Source organism: Motacilla alba, chromosome Z (assembly GCF_015832195.1).
Source record: "Motacilla alba alba isolate MOTALB_02 chromosome Z, Motacilla_alba_V1.0_pri, whole genome shotgun sequence".
NCBI classification, from domain to species: domain Eukaryota; kingdom Metazoa; phylum Chordata; class Aves; order Passeriformes; family Motacillidae; genus Motacilla; species Motacilla alba.
In genome coordinates, this window is record NC_052046.1 from 28,577,472 (window position 1) to 28,596,776 (window position 19,305).

Here is a 19,305-nt window from a genome sequence, read left to right on the forward strand (position 1 = left end):
AACAGGGCAAATGAGCTCCACAGTTCAAGAAAACAAACTCCCTTCCACCATACAAACAAAACAATAGGGAGCAGTAAAAAAACAAAACCTGGGAAGAACTATTTTTGTTAAAAACGAGCCAGTGCTGCTGGGGTGCTGGCACAGGCTCTGTGTCACAGCTGGGCAGGCTTTCTCTCTACAATGCATTGGTAAAAAAAGCACTGGTGAACTGCTGGCAGCAGCTGGAACTTGCAGAATGGCTCTGATCCATGGTGGTCCTCCTTCCTTGGCAAACAGCAGGCAGCAGCGGTGGAAGTATTGCAGAGCTTTCCAGAGCCCAGAGAGAACAAAAGAGAGAGCTCCCTGTGTCTGTTTCCTGTTTTAAAAGGGACCCAGCATCCTTCCCCTGCTGTAAACCAGGGTAGAACATAGAAGTTCAATTTTCTGGCTGCAGGTCTTGAAGAGACAGCAAACTTGTGTGGTTTGATGTGGAGAGAAACATGGAGTATATGGTGTTAGTATATGGTGTATATGATGCTTACAGTCACCTAGGTCAGCTAGGACAGTTTAGTACTGTGATTAAGAGAGGTTTAAAAGGTTTGGATTGTTTCAATGTGCTTATTATGCTGCTGATTGGTGGTGCTGATTAAGTATGGTACCCATACTTAATTGATAACCATAAAAGAAAGAAGTTTATTCTTTTTCCTCAATCTCTAATCATATAGAATGATTTTTAAAAGTAACAGCATTATATGGTTTTCCTCTGTTTAGAGACTTTGAGGAAAACTATAAATACAAATGTAGAAAGAGCAGTAGATAGATACAAGGTGCATGGCTGATTAAATATAACTAACAAAAATATTCGTAATTCATAATTCTAGTTATCCTGCATACCCACATCTGGCATTAGCACTTAAGTACACTGCTCTACATTGAATCCTACTCTTCTAGCTTCTGTTTGCTCCAACATCATCTCCTAACACAGGTGGATGCTAAAAAGAGGATGGAAAAATCTCTGGTACACTAATATACCGTGAGCAACATCTGTGCAATGGCAATCATGTCGTAATGTTTCCTGGCACTTTGATACGTTACTGCAAATACATGAGGCAGCTAGTACATAACTTAAAGTGAGAAACGTATATTTCTGGGTTGCAATTGAAAACAATAAATTTTTAAAAAATTACATTGTTAAATATTTTGGTATCGTTATATTGCCATATGCTGGTTTACCTATCTCTGTGTATATTTACTCTTGAAAGTTCAGATCTCCTTCCAGTTTCTCTGGAAGCTGAGTTATAGTTTACATAGTGAGTGCTATAAAGTAGAATTTTTCTAGGTAACCAGGTTATACTGGCCTAGGGTTTTTTTTAATGATTTAAATTTAATTTTTTGATTGCATGAAAATAAAGAACAATTCCCAGCATAAAAATGCATTTTCTTACTAAGTGGAAATAAGATTATAGGATAATTTTTACCTACATGTCATTATTAAAATTATTTTAATGAAAGAATAATTTATCTTTCATAATTTTGTGTTTTAAAATAGTATTTTATTACATACATATGCATTTTGTGTATACATTTTATATTTTCTGTGGAATGACCAAAGTGTAAACTTTGATATATAAGGAGTTGTCAGCAAAACAATAGATTTAATATTTTTGTTTAAAAATATTTATATCTGTGGTTGAATGAGACAGTCTATTCAATCTTATAAATATCATATTTAATAAAGAAAAATCCACTGCAAAGAGAAAAAAATGTCTTTATCCATAAGCAACCAGATGAGAAATGGATTTTATTCAGTCAAATCCTTTTAGTCAATGAAACAGCACTTTCATGCCTACTGCACTCAAGTGATAATTAATATAGTCTAATTCCAGACATGATGCCTGAATTCATGTACTGTCATCAATACCCCGTGTTAAAGTCAAACCTTGACAGGGACTTAACACCCTGGAACAGGTCATCATATGATAATACTCTTTTTTTCCTTTCAGTATTTGTCTTCAACCAAGCAAAGTATTACAAGATGAGGGAAAAAAAAGGGAAAGAATTACAAATGAAGAGTGACGCAGGCTGTGAATAGAACATATGTTAGGCTAGGCAGAGGCATCAGTGAATTATATCATTTCATGATGAAGTGGCAGTGGGGCTGAACGGACCTATTTTAAACCTTGATGTATTTTATCTCTACTGTATTTGGTCTGTCATCTTTGGAGAAAGACTTTGTGTAATTGAGAGCCATCTCCAATTTGCATGACTTGAGCATGAAGTGTAAGCCAGATGAACAGTGTTATGGAAGAAAGGGAAGCATCTAATAGAGTATAAATGAGAAATAACCTTTATACCTCAGACATTTAAATGTGTTTTAGTACATACTGCATTTAATGGTTTTATTTTCATGGTACTATTAATAATATAAACAAGGTTTGAAAGTACTTTAAATTTATTTAATTTTACTTCATTATTTTAATAAAACCTGCATATTTACAGTTGAGACATCCTTTGTCACCCTGAGCATGCAATATAATGAAACAAATTTGTCCTTACGTAATTTTTACGAGTGTGACTTCTTTTGTTCTTGAATTCAAGGTTCACGTTCAGAGGCTAAGATTATAGTTTTATAGTTATTTATTGATTTGGAGGGGAATGTGTTTTGATGAGGTCCTTATCATGCCCCAAACAACTATATCTCTAGAAAAATCCTCAGAAAATTTGTATTTCTGTATATTTTGCTTTTAGTATGGTTAAAAGATACAATTTAAGAAACTTTAGGTTTTCTATTTTTCATTTATTTTCCAGCAAGAAGCTGGCCAATTGTATGACATATGTTTGACATTCAGTAGAAAGAATTTGTGGTAGTTCTAATTAGTCAGTCTTAGTAAGTCTTCCAGTAGGTTTTGTTTTCTCATGTAAAAGAGTATGTGAACACCATGTAGTGTGCCCAACACAACTCAAGGACCGTAGTCCAGAGTCACTAATTTGAATTTATTGTATCCAGTGTTTGGTTGGATCTGGTTTTGTTAGAAAGATTCTTCAGATAAACCTCTGGAGACAGAATAATATTTTATTCTTACATCTGGGGATAAGGACAAGTGATAGCATCTGTAATGCAAGGTACTTATTCCATATAAAACATTTTCTTGTGAGGTCAGTGTACTTACATGGAATTGCAATGAGTGTTTTTTACAAGCTCTTGTGTTTCCTCTGCATAGTTAGCCAACAGTTTCAAGATTGGAATAAGTGTTATTAACAGCTACTCAGAAAAAACAGGGTAAAAAAGGCGTAATAGTCAGTATATGAATCTTACTACTGGAGAGAACTCTTGTCTGCTTGCCATATTCACACTGGCCACTTCATGCATGAAGGACATCCTCATAACCCAACAAATTCCATGTGGGGAAAGGACAGGTCTGCCTGCATGGCTTTGATGGCAGACTTTGGGTCACAGAGGTTCTGGTAAGTTCTTCGTCTTCAGAACCTGTGCATAAAAAAAATGGGTTGTTGCATGAATTCCTTTATATTGCCTTCTTCATAATGAAAACTTTGCTACATTTGGACAGGTAGTCTTTTTATGTCTGTTTTTTTGTATAGGTCACAGCTCTAACATGGTAAGGAAATATTTATAGTCTCTCTCTTTAGAAGTCTCTCATGACTAAAATGCTATGTGATCATTCCTTGCTTTTGCATTATTTTATTAGTTTCACTTCATTTTGAGCTCTGTGCAACTAATTTCTCCAAGCAGTCTCTAGATACTGTCCACTGATGAAATTGCTCCGTGTTAGGTAAGAACAAGAATTTCCTGTGAATAAAATAATTCTAACACAACAACATTTAACATCTTTGCATTCAGTTACTGGAACAAACTGCATAATTTTCTACCATGAAATTACAAATGGGTAAGTCTGTTCCAGCACTTATCCAGGCTATAAAATCAAGCAGATTGTTTAATGATGAGAAGCTTGTGTAAAGAATGAAGGCTCAGAGTGAACAATAAAAATGAAAGCTGAGAAAGTCATTGAGGCAAACAGAATTTTAAATCTTTTTTTTTGCATTGGTTCACTCTGCCCAGAGTTCTATGGGTGCTGCTTTTGCTTCAAACTGATGATCTTTTTGACTCTTGTAATGTGTAGCACTGTGCCTTACACTGTCTCATTTTACTAGTAATTTTAGACTTTGTATATGACTTGAATACCTTTTAACTGACTTCAAACTATATTGGTATGAATGGACATATATATACACCCCTATATTTTTAAAGAAGGGACAGATGTCATAAAAGTTATCTGTTATTCAAAGACCAAATGTGCAGCTTTTGAACAGCAGCTTTTCACATGATTCCACTGTGAAAATTCACTTGAACCTAATTTTCTTTTGCAAATCAAAAAGAAAGATTAACTCTGGATGGGGAGAAAAGAGTAAAGTTATCAGAGTTTGCAAGATATGGATATAATTTTCCTGTAAACAGTAATAAACTTCTTGTGTTTACAGAGCAGAGGAGCAGAGATCCTTTCAAATTTTCCTTTTTTTTTTTTTTTTAATTGCCTTTCCTGGTTGATTTCCCTTTTAGAGGCCTAACACTAATAGAACATTATTCTGAGTTAAAGGGCAATGGCTTGTGGAGTCAATATAAGAGTCATATATTTTTATCTTATTGTGAGTAGTTTAGTTCAGTTTTCACATAGTGCATTATTTTTTTTCTTTTCTTCACATATGTACATTTAGTGTAAAAAATTGTTTGAGAAAATGCATAATGGCAGCTACATAGTGAGTTTGAAACTCAAAATTAGGTGTTTGTCTGTGCATCAGTTTGTGATATTCCTTCTGATTTTCACACTGAGAGTGGCAGAAACTTGACAGTAAGTGGTAGGCAGATTAAAAGTGCTTGGTCTGTCTAGAAATATGCACAGCTTGTTGAGTTAGAACATGGCTCAGTAAGTAAGTAAAATCAAAACCACTCCTTTCTTCTTTGGAGAAAAAAAATCTAAACAATGAAAATCTGGAGTAAAATTGAATCAGAGAAAAGCTTACACATTAGCTGTTATGTTCTTTAGATTACTTACATGGCTTGAGATTTATACCTGGTTATTTTACATTCTGTTGAGATTTTTATCTTTCCTACTAAATGTTAGATGCTACAGTTGTATTAATTGTACTACTAATAATGATGGAATTGGAGAAAAGTCAAATTACAGGTTTTTTATGTAGTTTTTAGATTCTAGATGTGACTTCTAACCAGTCTACAAATGTTAGCATTAATAATTAGGAAATGTATTTGCTTTAATTTTGTTTTACAAATCAGTTGTTTTTACCTGAAAAAAATAGAGAATTGTAGTATGCAACCTTCCTTTTAATATTTACCTTCCAGCATTTTAATATTTGATTCATGGTTCTGAAAAGATATTTACATTGTAAGTATTAAAATTTTTAAAACTTGAATTCAATTATATATATATATTAAAAATAGTCCTTCTGAAGTTTGGTTTTTTTTTTTAATGGGGTCAGTATTTTGGAAATCATTATTGAATTCTATTACTGAGAAGTAAAATTATCCATCTTACCTATAAAAATGGCAATGTGGTACCTGCATGCCTAGTAGCAAGCTGTAGCTCTCCTATATATATTTGTAACTAAGTCTGAAAATAAAATTATTGCATTCAAAAGAACCTTAGAGAACTTTATTTTCTGTTGAAAAAGTAAAATCAGAATATTAAACATCATTTACCTAGGAAAAATAAGCACCTGGAGCCATGAATTCCATAATTCCCATCTAGCATTAAAAAAAGACAAGTTCACAAAAGACCAAAAATAGGAAAACATTTAATGCAAAATTTGTAATTTTCCATAATGATTTTTAGTTTACATGAGCTCCATTGTTCACACATAACAGTTAAAGGATAAATAAAAGGAACAATAAGCATTAGTATTTGTTCACAAGTTACATCTTCTCTAATCAGCTGTGAACTAGGAAGTAGAATTATGCTGTAAAACCAAAAATCTGTTTAGGAATTTGGCCTTGATAGCACAGAATTATTACTATTATGAACCTATCATGCTTCTTTCCAGGAGCATTTTTATTCACTTCCGCACAACCCCCCCCCCCCAGCAATATTATTTTTTGCAGTTATTGCAGAGGAGTATCTTGCTTTCATTTATATTTTTCCTAACCCCCCTCTTTATCTAGCACCCCATGCCCCCTTTGCACTAATGGAACATAGGAAACTGCTATGTACTTGCAGTGTTTATAACAGGATTCCCATTCCAGATTCCAGGACAGAAGAGCAGCTGGAAGTGTTCAGTGGCTGTCTGTATCCATACTCCCATCTTTGTAGCATGAAAATTAATTTTCCTCATCTTGGTGTATAAAGAACCCAAGTGAGCCCCTTACCTCTTACCTCATTATCTGGAATTTTACAGTGACACCAACAGCAGGAGATGTGGTGGAGCAGCTTTTTGGATATCAAAAATTGAAGACCTGGGAGTATTCACTTAAATAGACACTGCAGTTCTTGTAGCCTTTAATAGGTTCTTCCTTTACATCTGCTGATGGCTGGAGCAATGAGGATGGATATGATCCAGGTTTTCCCATCACTTGGATAGCTCACAATTTTCCTACTTAAGAAAGAGAAGAACTAGCTAGGCACACATCTGAAGATTGTACTTGGTACGTTGTACTAATCAGCAATCTGCTGACTGTCACAGAGGAGGCTGAATAACTGAACATGTTAATTTATGTATGTTGCAGTGTTGTGGTAAAGGTAAAAAATGAATGTGGTTTGTTAACCATCTTAGCTGCTGTTCCAGTAATGCATTTATTTTGTGCATTTTGTGTATTGTGACCCACACTGTGCTCCATAAAATAAGTGTTCCTGAGCACTGTGTTTTTATACAAGCATCATTTTTAATATGGACATATGTGGTGGGGGAGGGAGCAGTTTGGATCCCAGATGGATATAGGTATGCAGTGACACTAAGGTGCTCAAGCTGGGAAATTTGTGGATATTCAGGGAAGCAGTCACCTGATCATCTTGGAATGAGATTTGAAGATAGGTGTTTTTGTTATATTTGTTTTCATTTGTGGTCACTAAGCTCAAATGTGTTCCGTCTGGTAATTTCATGACATCACATTCATTTCCTTCAAAAAACCCAAATCACGTTTATTTCAATAATGAACATACCACTGTCTGACATTGCCAGTGCGAATAAGGGGGTAGATTTACAGGTAGTAGAATTAGACTAATATAGACCTGAAAGTTAAATTTAGAGATTCTGGGGTCATACCTTAGTGGTTTTGACATGAATGGCTGTTTCAGCATTGATTTCGGTGGTGTTGGGGTCCATGTCTTTCGAATTCCGTGGAGGATACTGTGAACTGTTAATTATGTCTCTATATAGCCTCAAGGATAAAATCCTGATAGTTAAATAATCTGCATATATTTATAGTTGTAAGAATATATTATTTGTATCTTAGGGTATATTAATAATTTTTTCTAAGATACACCTTTAGAGTGTTTGAAGATATTACCCTTACATATAGTCATAAAAATAAAAACTTTTGTTGCTAACAGGTACAAAAATATGGTGAAGCCATATTTTTGAAATGTTAGGCCATTCTGAATTATTCTGTTAGATAGAAATCCTAAATGTGTTAAAACTAAGTTGAATTGTATCAACAGATACAACTAGCTCTAAAGCAGGCTCATATTTTAGGGGAATGCTCTCTGTAACAACAAGAGCAGACATTGCTAAAGCAAAATAAAGGAAAGATTAAAGTAGGTTTAGGAACTTTACTCTAGTTAACTATATAATTATGATAATAAAAATTGAGTATAATCATATTTAGAGTTGTTTAGTTCAGTGATTGAAATTTAAATATATATTTTGAATGCACTTGATATAAAATAAGCTCAAAATTTATGGGCAAAAGGGCAAAAGGAGTAGAAATAATTGGATTATTTGACAGGAATGTAGTCCTTGAAACTGTCTGCATCTTCTGGTTTTTTTTTGTTTTTCTGTTTTTTTTTTTTTTTTAATTTTTATTCTCATTATAGGTAAGCACTTTTATTAAAGCCGTATAATCTACCCACCTGAATAAAAAATACATGTTTGAAGAATGGAGTTCAATTTTCAGTACATAATTTTATATATTCCTTGCTTTACTTGATAATTTTACAACTGTCAAAAATACACAAGAGCTGCACAAACCACAGTTAATAGTGCTGGAAGGACTTGTAATGATAATTTGAAAAAACATAGAAGCTTCTATTTAATTTTTGCATGCTCAATGCAAATGCTCAATGTCTTAGTTATCAATGGGAGAGGAAATAATTACAGAGATCAGTAAATTGAAAAATAAAGGACAGGATGTGTCCTGTAAACACATTATGTGACTAACTTAAGTATTTGCAGAATTAGATCTTATGACAGAGCATCCATTATCCTGCAGTTCAGCATTATTTTATGTTTTTTGATCAAAGCCATGGTCAGTATTTGGAAAATTTAGACATCTTAATACATTTTTATTCATAAAGTGCTGTGAAATGCATACAGGCTTTTCCTTTCATTTTTACTTTTTGCCTTAGTTGTGTATTTTAAATAAGGTCCATTGAATTGGGTAGTAATATAAAAATCAGTTGTTTACCTCATAACCATTATTACAGAAACCTCTCCCTAATCTCAGAGATATACAGGCCTCATCCCTTAGCCTTACTTGTTTTTATCTGTCATTTGTCCTAAAACTCAGTCCAAAACTATGGCTGGAATGGGGCCAATCTTTTAGAAAGAAAAAAAGAAATAAAAAGAAATGAAGGACTAACACAGATATCAGTATGGCAATGTGACTCAGAAAATCTGTGAAGTTACTTTCACTGTTAGTGTCTTTTTTTTTTCCTTCCCTCAAATTCCCCAACTTCTCTTCTGATCCACCTGTCATGTGGCTAGCACTGTAAGCATATTTAGATGTCAGATTACCATTGAAGTACTTTAATGCTGTTAAAAATGTGCATCAGTTTCTCTGTGACAAAAATAATGTCTTCCTACAGCTATCAAACATGAGCAGAAACTTCTGGATAATAATTCTATGGAGATACATAGCTATATTAGAAATAACACTGAGTGTTTACAATATGATTTCTTTTAGTTACAAAGGATGCTACAAGATATCTCTTAGTAGATTGCTTAAAAAGAACACAATTCCATTGTAAATATGTTATTACTGATGGACAACACTGTATTCAGTTTTAGTTATGCACTATTATTAGCCAGAGTTGTAAAATAAAGAAATTTTCCCAGGTTTTCTATCAAGTACCTTTCCTATGCTCTGTTGAAATTAGACTTTTGCACATTGATACATATTTATTGAGAACATTTCTTTTTTCTTTTTCTCCTGGTACTTTTCCAGAGCTGTAGCATGCAGTGAAGGTTTTACAGTCAGCATGCAGTCTAGCAGATGTCATTCCATTTGCCTAAGCCCTGCTGACATTTGGAGTTGTGGATTAATTGAGCTACAGAATGAAATTTAATTAAAATTAAATACAGATTTGGCCATTGTATCTGTTCATTTTTTGCACTCTGGTGTGTACATTTGCAGGCAGCCCCATAGTTTATTTGTTTAATCAGGATGCTATGTGGGAGATGCTGCACTTTTTTTCAGTTTTAAACTGAAATCGTGGCAGATGCCAAGTAGAGCATAATTTGTGTAATTTCATGTGATACCTGCCATGTAGGTGAAGCCATTGATGTGCCTCAGAACAACCTGAAGGATGCAGTCTTCCATTTGCGAAGTTATTGAAAAAGAAAAGACCATGTAAGAGGTAGAGTTTCATGTGTATTTTTGAAGTAAAGATTTTGTTAAAGCTGATGTTTTAAGTTAGCTTATGAAACAATATGTTTGAAAGCAAAAAATTACAAAAGGGCAATTAATTTCTCTGATAAAGTGCCATTGTCAGAATCTGTTTAGCCTTGAGATAGATCTGTAATGGAGATGTCAACAAAAGGCGTTAAAAATGCCAATACTTCATCCTAATAATTTTTTTATTAATAATTGAGTAGATATATATGTGGAAAGCAATAATATATAGCAAATTCTAGGTAAAGCAGAAGTAACACTGGAGGGAATATTTGTAGATTTTTTTTCTTTATGCATTTAACTTAGATTTGTCTGGCAATGCTTCTGCTCCTGTGTGTAGGTAGCACTAATTTTAAGTATTCTGACTCAATCTAAATTAGATGACTTAAGCAGACACAGTAGATGGTACTAGTAACTCTCCATGTATTAAAATTAAGAAGACATTTGTAGATTTGTAGATGCCATCTTTAATATTGCATAATAAACTTAAGTGATACATTACTACTGTGAAATCTGGGAACCTAGATTATCTCATTTGTAGTTTACTGAATGAACAGACTTTTTAAAAACTGAGTCTGTTTATTCAACTTCATCTTTGATTACTACAATGAAGAATGTTCTGATGTAGCAAGCATTCAAAAGCCTGTTGACATATCAAAATATCCCTGGATATTCATTCAGACACTGAGATTAGTTCAGCTGGTCAGAGCATGGTGCTAATAAAGCCACGGCAGTGGGTTTGATCCCTCTATAGACCATTCACTTAAGAGCTGGATTTAATGGTCTTCATGGGTCCGTTCCAACTCAGAATGTTCTCTGATTCAGTTTGCTACAAATTTTGGCTCACAGCTTCCTATAAACAGAGGAAGCATCCATGTATTTACTAGTTAATAAAGGATTTCTCTTACATGAATTTGTCCATTCTCCACTTGAGTCCACATAAACTTTTAGAATCTTCAGCAATGGATAACTTTATTGCACTTTGCATGAAGCAATTGTTTTGGTTTTGATGCAATGCTCTTCTCTGTGCTTGATGCCCACCAACTCATAAGTTGGAAGAGATGGTTGAAAAGTAGATCCCTTCTCTCTAATTCCACACTACTCAAGGTTTTGTGGACTTATTTTATGTCCTGCTCTGACATGTCTTTTCCAGCCTTAGCTAATCCCATCTAGTTTTCTAGTTCAATCCTACTATATCTTTTTTTACCACAAGATAGAGGGATGAAATAAATGTGTTTGGTTTTCAATACATGAGCAAGCCATGAATTTATATCCATTGCTTACTATATTACTCTTATTTTCCTTCTTGATACAAATGCTTAAACCTTAGGCTGTTTTTTTTTTTTAAATTTTATTTTGGATTTGAATTTTTTAGGTTTTTCCTCCATTTTTAGTCCTCATTGAACATACATTGTCCCAGACCTATTTAAGGCCTCAAGATTTCATGCATAACTGGTAATAATGTATTCAGAGCCCATCACTTCACCAGTACAGTAGACTTAATTTCTGTTGAGTTTTCACTGACCACCCTAATGCCCAGGAGTTGTCTTAAGGGCCTTCTTGATGTTTGCAGTATCTCAGTTCTTGACTTTATCACTTGTTGAATCATCAGCAAACTTTCTCATTTCACATTTGACTTGCCATCTCCTCATCAACCATTAATAAGTTAAACACTTGGGTCCTTGTGAAATTTCTGTGGCATGCACAATGCAGACTGACTCCTGTGCTTCAGCCAGATTTATCTGTGTTGCAACTCTTTCTTTTCCACCATGATTGGTTTCTTTACAAGGCTTTAGTGAAAGACTATGTCAGAAACTTTGAAAACTGGAGTAGACTATATTGAGCAGATCTCCTTTGCAAACACAATAATTGATAAATTTTTCATAAACTATTACCATTTTCCAGGGATGGGCTGACTCTTACCTGGTATAAGCAATTTATCCATCTGTCCACATATTCTATTCTTTACTATAGTATCCACTGACTGGTCTGATGTAGTCTTGAGACTTACCTGTTTGCAGGTACTCCCTGGAATACTTTTCTAAGATAAGTGGCACATTTACTGCTCTCTACTTCTTAATTAAGTAGACTTTAAGTAGTAGGTTACACACTACAATTAATGGTTTAGGTAATCAGTTAAACTTTGAAACAGGTTTTGTTTGGTACTGGAATTTTGCTACTCATATTTTTTTATTCCTCTATTTCTCACATAATATTTTACAGACATTTAGTTTGAGATGAATTTTCTACTGAGGCATTTATTAAGAAAACTAACTGCAGGAACTTCCTCAAGTTTTCCACATCTTATTCAGAAACAAAAAAAACACCATGAAAAACAAAACCAGCAAAAAACCCCATGACACTGGCACACTAATATTCTTCTAGCCATGTGAACATTCAAGCAGAAAACCTCCTCCTGATATGTTTGAAAACCTATTATTCTGTTGTAAGCTTTTGATGATAGAATGGGCTGTTTCTCAAACTCCCTTCCAGAGTGCCTCCCTGGATTTTGCAACTAACTTAGCATAGTTTAGGATACTATTTTCAGCTTTCAGAATGATCCCTTCTTTCTTTTAGAAACTTCCTTTCCCCTCCTATTTAATTATTTTTAGTTCTGCTTGGTGTATCAGTTCTCTGAAATGACCATTTGCTTTCTGCCTCCCACAAGATGCCTCTTGCCTTTGCACTGCCTCTAGGGATTTAATGCTGCTTATCCCAGGTGTACAAAGCTTTCTGTCTTTATGTGTAGCAGAGCTAGTGTTGCTGAAGTTGAGTGCCATTTTTTGAGTGAAGGCACAGTTGTGTGGATTTGCCGAAAAAGGTTTGAATCCAGTGTACTGTAGTTGCTGTTACAGACTGGCTTTTTGACATTTCAAATCAAATCTGTTGTTCTGCTCAAAACCAAAACAAAAGTTGTTTCTTCTCCCATGGGCCACTAAACAGACTGCTCCATCAATCAATTGCTGATTCAGGTCAACAAATCCAGTCATATCATCAGGTAACAAAATTATATTTTTCCAATCCGCATACAAGATAGTAAACCATGTCTCCCAATATCACAGCATCTTTGCTGTCAGCTCTCCCTTGGCATATCACACAGCATATCACAGTTCTGGTCAGACAGCAACATCATTCCAGTATGAAGTTGTTCTTATTTTGATCATGAACACAGCTGCGCTCAAGACCAAATGTGTTTGGTCCCAGCTAAACCAAATTCTTAGCAACCCTCCAAAACTCCCTATTTACAGTATCCATAAAAGTGGATTTATTGTGAATGTTTATGCTGTATAACAATGCTTTCCCCTTCTCACTTGTAATCATCTGAAGTTTGATTTCTTTTGCTGTTCCTATTTCTATCTTACTGCTCATTTACAGAGCAACAGTTAGGAACACAGCACTTTACAGACACAAATAGACTTATAGTGTAAATTATAAAATACGATACAAATAATTGCGTTCTAAATGCTTTTGAAAACACATTAAAAGGGCTTAAATGTGACTTTCTTATGCATGTGGCAGAAAAGGGATTAGCCAAGGGGTTAATGCACTACTGATGCTATTATTATGTACAGATCCATCTTCATAGCACATGAATTAGGATCAAAGAAAAATAGCTGGGTGGAAGGAAAGGATGGACTCAAAGCTGAGAGAGAGTGGAGAAGTAAAGACACTTTATCCTGAAGGTTAGGAGAACCAGCAGCACACTAATTTGGAGGGGGCCATTGGAGTGAAAAAGGTTTGTCCCTGTCTGCAAAAAAGTGGTCCAGAGAGTATATCTCTCCCTAAGAGTCCTCTTATACTGAGTTATGTACTAAAATTTGTGCTTTGATTGTGGGCATGGAAAATAAAGATTTTTTTTGTGATTTATATAAATTATGTGTGTCAGAAATTGGTTGCAGTTTGGATGAAAACCAGTGAAATAACGAGTATCATTTAGAGGATGCTGAGCTAATAAGGGTGGGCAGTCCCTTGAAAACTGAGAGATTTTTTTTACAGGGAATAGAAAGATTTTTAACCTAAATTTGAAGATGATGACATTCAGGATGGTGTAGTAAAAGGGCAAATGGAGAGAAAACACAAAATAAAATAGAGAAGGGTTGGTGTGTTTTAGAGACAGTGATCAGCATTCAGTGTTGTGACTGAGAGGAATAACAGAGGAATCCTAATGAAAGTAATAAAGTTCTAAATTAGAGGCACAGTTGTGAAAGAAGGAAGTGGAAGACATGAAGAGACAAGAGGTTGCAGGTACAGATTCAGATACCAGAAAAGAGCATTCGGTAGTAGAAGGCAGTTATGGCAGCAGAGGTGGGAAAGATGCCATAGAAGAATAAGCAGATTGCAGTACTGATGATAAGAGTAGGAGGAAGACAGTTGCTGTATTCAGAGTGTTGTAAGTAAAAATTATATAGCTTAAGAGATGCAAGAACATGTAATGGGAATACTCTAAAAATTTTTTCAACTGTCAAAAGGATGTGGCTCCTGAACCACCATGGCAAAGAGCCTGCGTTCAGCGAGAGCCACTTTGATGTGTTTTTTTATGTTGTTGAAGGGAAACAGTAAAAGACAATCTGATTTTATGGAAAGCATCTTTCTGTGTAAAGACTGGTTCATTCAAACCTATAGCACAATAGCCCTATGAAGTCTATTTTTGGTTTGAAATTACAGTTGTTTTATTCATGCAATATCTATTGTTTTTTAAATTTTACTGATCTGTGATTGTCAGTAATCTTATGATCGTCAGCTTCATGGTAACTACTCACTGATTTTCTTCTAAACATTCTGAACTGATTGCCAGTTGGAGTCAATGTATACCTTTTCATTCATCTATTCAGGACAGTCAAATAATCTGCATTTACAACTATTAGTATCATAGTATCACAGGCTTGAACAATTTGGGATTACTGAAATTGCAATATACATTTTTTTTTCACTATAAGAAATGGAGTTCTCTGCTAATATTGAAAAGTAGACAGTAATTCTTCATGGAGCCATTATTCAATCTTGTTTATTTAGGGGCAAAACTAATCTCTCATCTTTTTTCATTGCCTGCTTGCAAATATGAAGATTGTTTAAACAAGTTCTGGTTCATCTGAAAGTCAAACTAATTTTACTGCCTATTATTGATGCTGGCAACTTTCATGTGTGTATATATACACCTCTATATCAATATTACTCAGTGTGGAAGTTTCATTGTCCTGTCTTACACCTTGGTTCATGGTGTTTCTGGAAGTACACAGATGGACTTTCCCATTAAGAATTGGAAATTATGATAATCTGAGACAAAAAGTGCCTTACTGTCAGACCCATTAGAAATTATTAATCTGCATGTATTATACTCCATTATCTAAGTTATATAGAGTCTAATAACTCTTTGCTGGAGAAATTGCTTAATGGGGTTCTCTACTTCACATAATTTAGTTTTGTCCCTAGATTATTTATTATGGAGAAGAAATTTGTGCTATCATTCCACTAGCATTGGATATTTCAGGTGAAGCCAACAAATGCTAAGTTTACATAAAGTATTGCATCAGATAACATAAACTTTTTCCTTTTTTGGGTTGTAGATGGCCTTGTGCCTAATCTAGAACATATAGTCAGAGCATTTGGTCCTATCCTGGAATAGCTATTGTATAAATAAAAAATAATTTTATTTCTTTGCTTTGAAAATTATATAGGGGCAAAAGACAGAAAATTTAATTTTAGAACCATGTCCTAAAAGCATGTGATTGCCCCATTAGACTTGGATATACTTCTGTTTTAATACATTTTGTCAGGTGTATGCTATAGGAACACTCTTCTGTATTATTCTTGATTGTGCTCTTCAGCTTTAAAAGTTGCATGCTATCAGAATTGTTTTCCTCAGTCTTGACAACTGCTACTATGATATATTTTATTTTCTTTTTTTTCTTGTTCTTTAGCATAGCATCTTGTAATTCATAAACTATACTGAGAAACTGACAGGATTTTGTTTTTCATCTAGTGTTTTAGTTTGGTGACCTCAGACCATCAGGCAGCATATTTCAGAGAAAGGAAAGAAAATCTGTAAGAAATGCCATTCTTGATGGCATTTGGAAGAGAGATGCTTCATGGAGTCAGTATGACACACAGCATGGGTGCAATCCTTGACTGTAGGCTGCCTTTAAAAAACCATGCTCCAGCCGGGGTCAGCTGTGCATTACAGGTGCTTTGGGGCTGGACTTCTTAAGGATGTAAAGAGTATTGCAAGATGTAGGCATTCTTAAATTCTATTTGGTAGTCAAAAGGCATGGCTTTATAATAAACACACAGGCATTATCATCACCTGTGCTGTAAACTATGAACTGATGACTGTGTATGGACTAGGTGAAGAAAGTTAATAGGACTATAGCAGTATTCCTGCTGAAATAATTGAAAATAGAAACATGGACCTGTTTTTTTATTGACTTATACAGTACTATGTGTCTTTTTGAACAAGCTGTGTCAGATGCATATAAGCTCACTATCCTGAGGTTTCAGTGTGTATCATTCTGGCCATTTGTGAGGTTTTAGGAAATTTTCAGTTGTCTGGGATTTTTTTTTCAGGAATGCTAAACAGTTGTTTATAGAAAGTGTTTGTTTCCATTAATAAAATTATCAATTGACATTGACATGCTTGCATAAAAAATAAAAGACAATGAAGATATAACTTGGAATGTCTAACGTCCTTCCAAAATGTTGGCTAAGTAATTTGTTTTAAACTAAGTTAAGCTCTGAAATATCATAAGAACAATAAAAAAAATCACTGTTTGAATAATGAATTTATCTTAGGATACTGGTAATTTATGGGGGTTTTTTTTCTCCTTTTGCTTGTGTAATTACTTTTAAATCTGTGGATGTATATCACATTTTGCTGATAGTTGAATATTTTAGTTTTAAGAAGAATGAAAGTTGTTCTTCACTTTGGTAAGAATGAACTAGCAAAGACTTGAGAAGTAATTATGGAAGCAAGTAATGCCACCTCTTCTAGGTGTTGCATACAGATCAGGTAGTTCCCTCTCTCTCTTTTTTCCTTTAAATGGTGTCTTCTTCAGAAGGAAGTAGAAAAAGAGTAGGTTTGTCTGTCTTCAACTGCTCTGTCAGGAAACTGGTTTGAGTACTTGAACTTTTTGTTTGTAATGTTATAGATGTGTTATTCTGCAGACCTTACTAGGGTCATCTGGTTCAATAAGTGTGCGTCATCCCCAAGGAAATTATGTGAGAAGGGCAGGGTAATGCATGTTCATTCACATGAAGCCATTGATGTGGAACCATTTTTAGATTTTTGTCTTACGGAGGGACTGACTGGTTTCCTTCAGCCATGGCTATGCTACGGACTGCAGGATAGGAGAAATAATACAGGGGATATTATACATGAGGTACCTTGGGTACCAGGAACTTACAGCCTGGACCTCCTCACAGCCTAATTTTCCTTGCTGAAGCAGAGTAAATTAGCCCACATGAGCTTATGCGGCTTAAAGTGCTTCTGGTATCCAAGTCAGCTCATCTAAAAATAGCTTTGGAAATTCTTTACAAGCTGCAGTGTGGGTGTGCATTTATTGTCTGGTGATGGCTGAAGCATGCATGTATGTAACTAAAGTCATTAAAAATCAGAAGATCCCCTGGCTGTCGGTAATTTTAAACACAGTTTAAATGGCCAAGTGTGGGTGTTGCCACTCTCATTGATCCCCAGAGGCACCCCTGATGGGGGAAGACCTCCTTTTAATAGTACTGTGCCAAGATTGAGAGACACTCAGGACTTTTTTCAGTCTTCAGGTTGCTGTTTATTGTTATCTTATCAGAAGTTTGGCACGCCGTCTGCACCAGACTTAGTGCGCAAGAAAGTACAGCAAAAACGGCCCCCAGGTGTACAGTTTCAAGGTCTTTTAAAGCTGTTTTATCAAATTAACACTTAAAATGTACTTTATTTCTACCTTTCTACCAATAACTAATCCTTTGTCTGTCCATGTAACCTCCGCACTGCAGCTTCCCTCACCCAATCCCTCTGTGCCACCACCACTGCAGAAAATGGAGTAGATGAGAAAGAAGCTCAAGACAATGCCCAAAATCCTCCATCTTGCCTCATATCTAGTTCCATAATAGAATCCCAAAACTCTAAATTTCTCACCCTGTGCAAAAAACAAACTGCACTATTCTCTATTATCTATTTCACACACTTGTAGACTCTAGTCTATCCCAAAGTCTTGGAAGGCCTCTCCACGGGAGGTCAAAGGCTGTAAAATGTAGGTGAATGTGAACTTAATCGCCTTCTCAAAGATAAGAGATATGAATTTAATAAACCATATTTTTAAAGTTTGTTTACTGATCTTAAAATAAATGTCAAATTAATATTATTAAAAATAAGCATTTGCAAGGACTATTGGCTTTCATATGCTGGTGCTTTAGTAGGTATCATCATCACATTAATTTGTGCTGAAATTAGAAATTTTATTTTCATCTGAATTGTCTCCATCAGACACCTGTTTATTGAAAGGATCAGTGATAAAAACCCCCAAACCAACAAAAAGTAAACAATTCTTCATCTGCCAGTCTAATATATTGATATGTATTTTTATACGTTTATTTTTACTAAATATATTATTCATTTTTCATAGAAAATAGGTACCAAATCCATGTGTTATTTTAATGTTAGATGTAAAATTACAATTTAGAGTATAAAACCTGGAGGTTTTCACAACAATAAAATAAGAAATGTTTTCAGGGCAGTATGACAATTTTCTAAAATTTGCATTTTGTTAATTTCTGTTACTTTCTTTAAAATTTTTTACCGAAAGCATCCAGTGGTCTGTTAAACTGTGAATCAGTGTGCAGATACTTAAATGAGCATACTTTGCTTTGTTAAAATTGTGACATAATTTAAGCAGGAGTAGTACAAGCCTCCCTCCATCTAAGAAGAGTGATTAGATAAAGCAATCATGAATATCACATTAACTTCACCTTTCCTGTTGGATATTTTGTTTCTAGAAGTGAAATTGTTTTGGTGATGTAGGGTGTACCATCTTGAGTAACTTCTAACCTGAAAAGAAGACACGCAAAACTATTTTAGAAAGTTTTTGAACCTCTTTAACTCTCTGAAGTTATGAAGACTTGCTGTGTTTCTGAGCTATAACAAGGAGATTTTTCTAAAACTCTCTTCATTGCAGAACTTGTTTTATATAAGAAATATAACTAAAAACCTAATATCTTTTCTCCTTTCTGCACTGCAATCGATGAAGTGTGATTAATAATAGATTTAAATTTTCTAAGTGCATTTACTCCTTTGTGCCATCATAAAGAGAATCTATTACTTAAAATTGAGGCTTAGTTCCAAATTGCACCATTATGAAGTTTTCTTCCAGCAATGTTTTGTCTCTAATATGCTTCTCTCATTGTAATTCTATTGCAAACCTGATGTCTAGCATCAAGTCTCACAATAATTATTTTAAATTGCTACTAGGAACAGTAGTCCTGGTGGGATA

At 34.6% G+C, this 19,305-nt stretch overlaps 1 protein-coding gene across 10 annotated transcripts in view; it reads left to right on the forward strand.

The window, feature by feature from the left end:
• KIAA0825 (KIAA0825 ortholog) overlaps nucleotides 1-19,305 on the forward strand; it is a 243,184-nt gene that overhangs the window by 167,430 nt on the left and 56,449 nt on the right. The window lies entirely within an intron of this gene.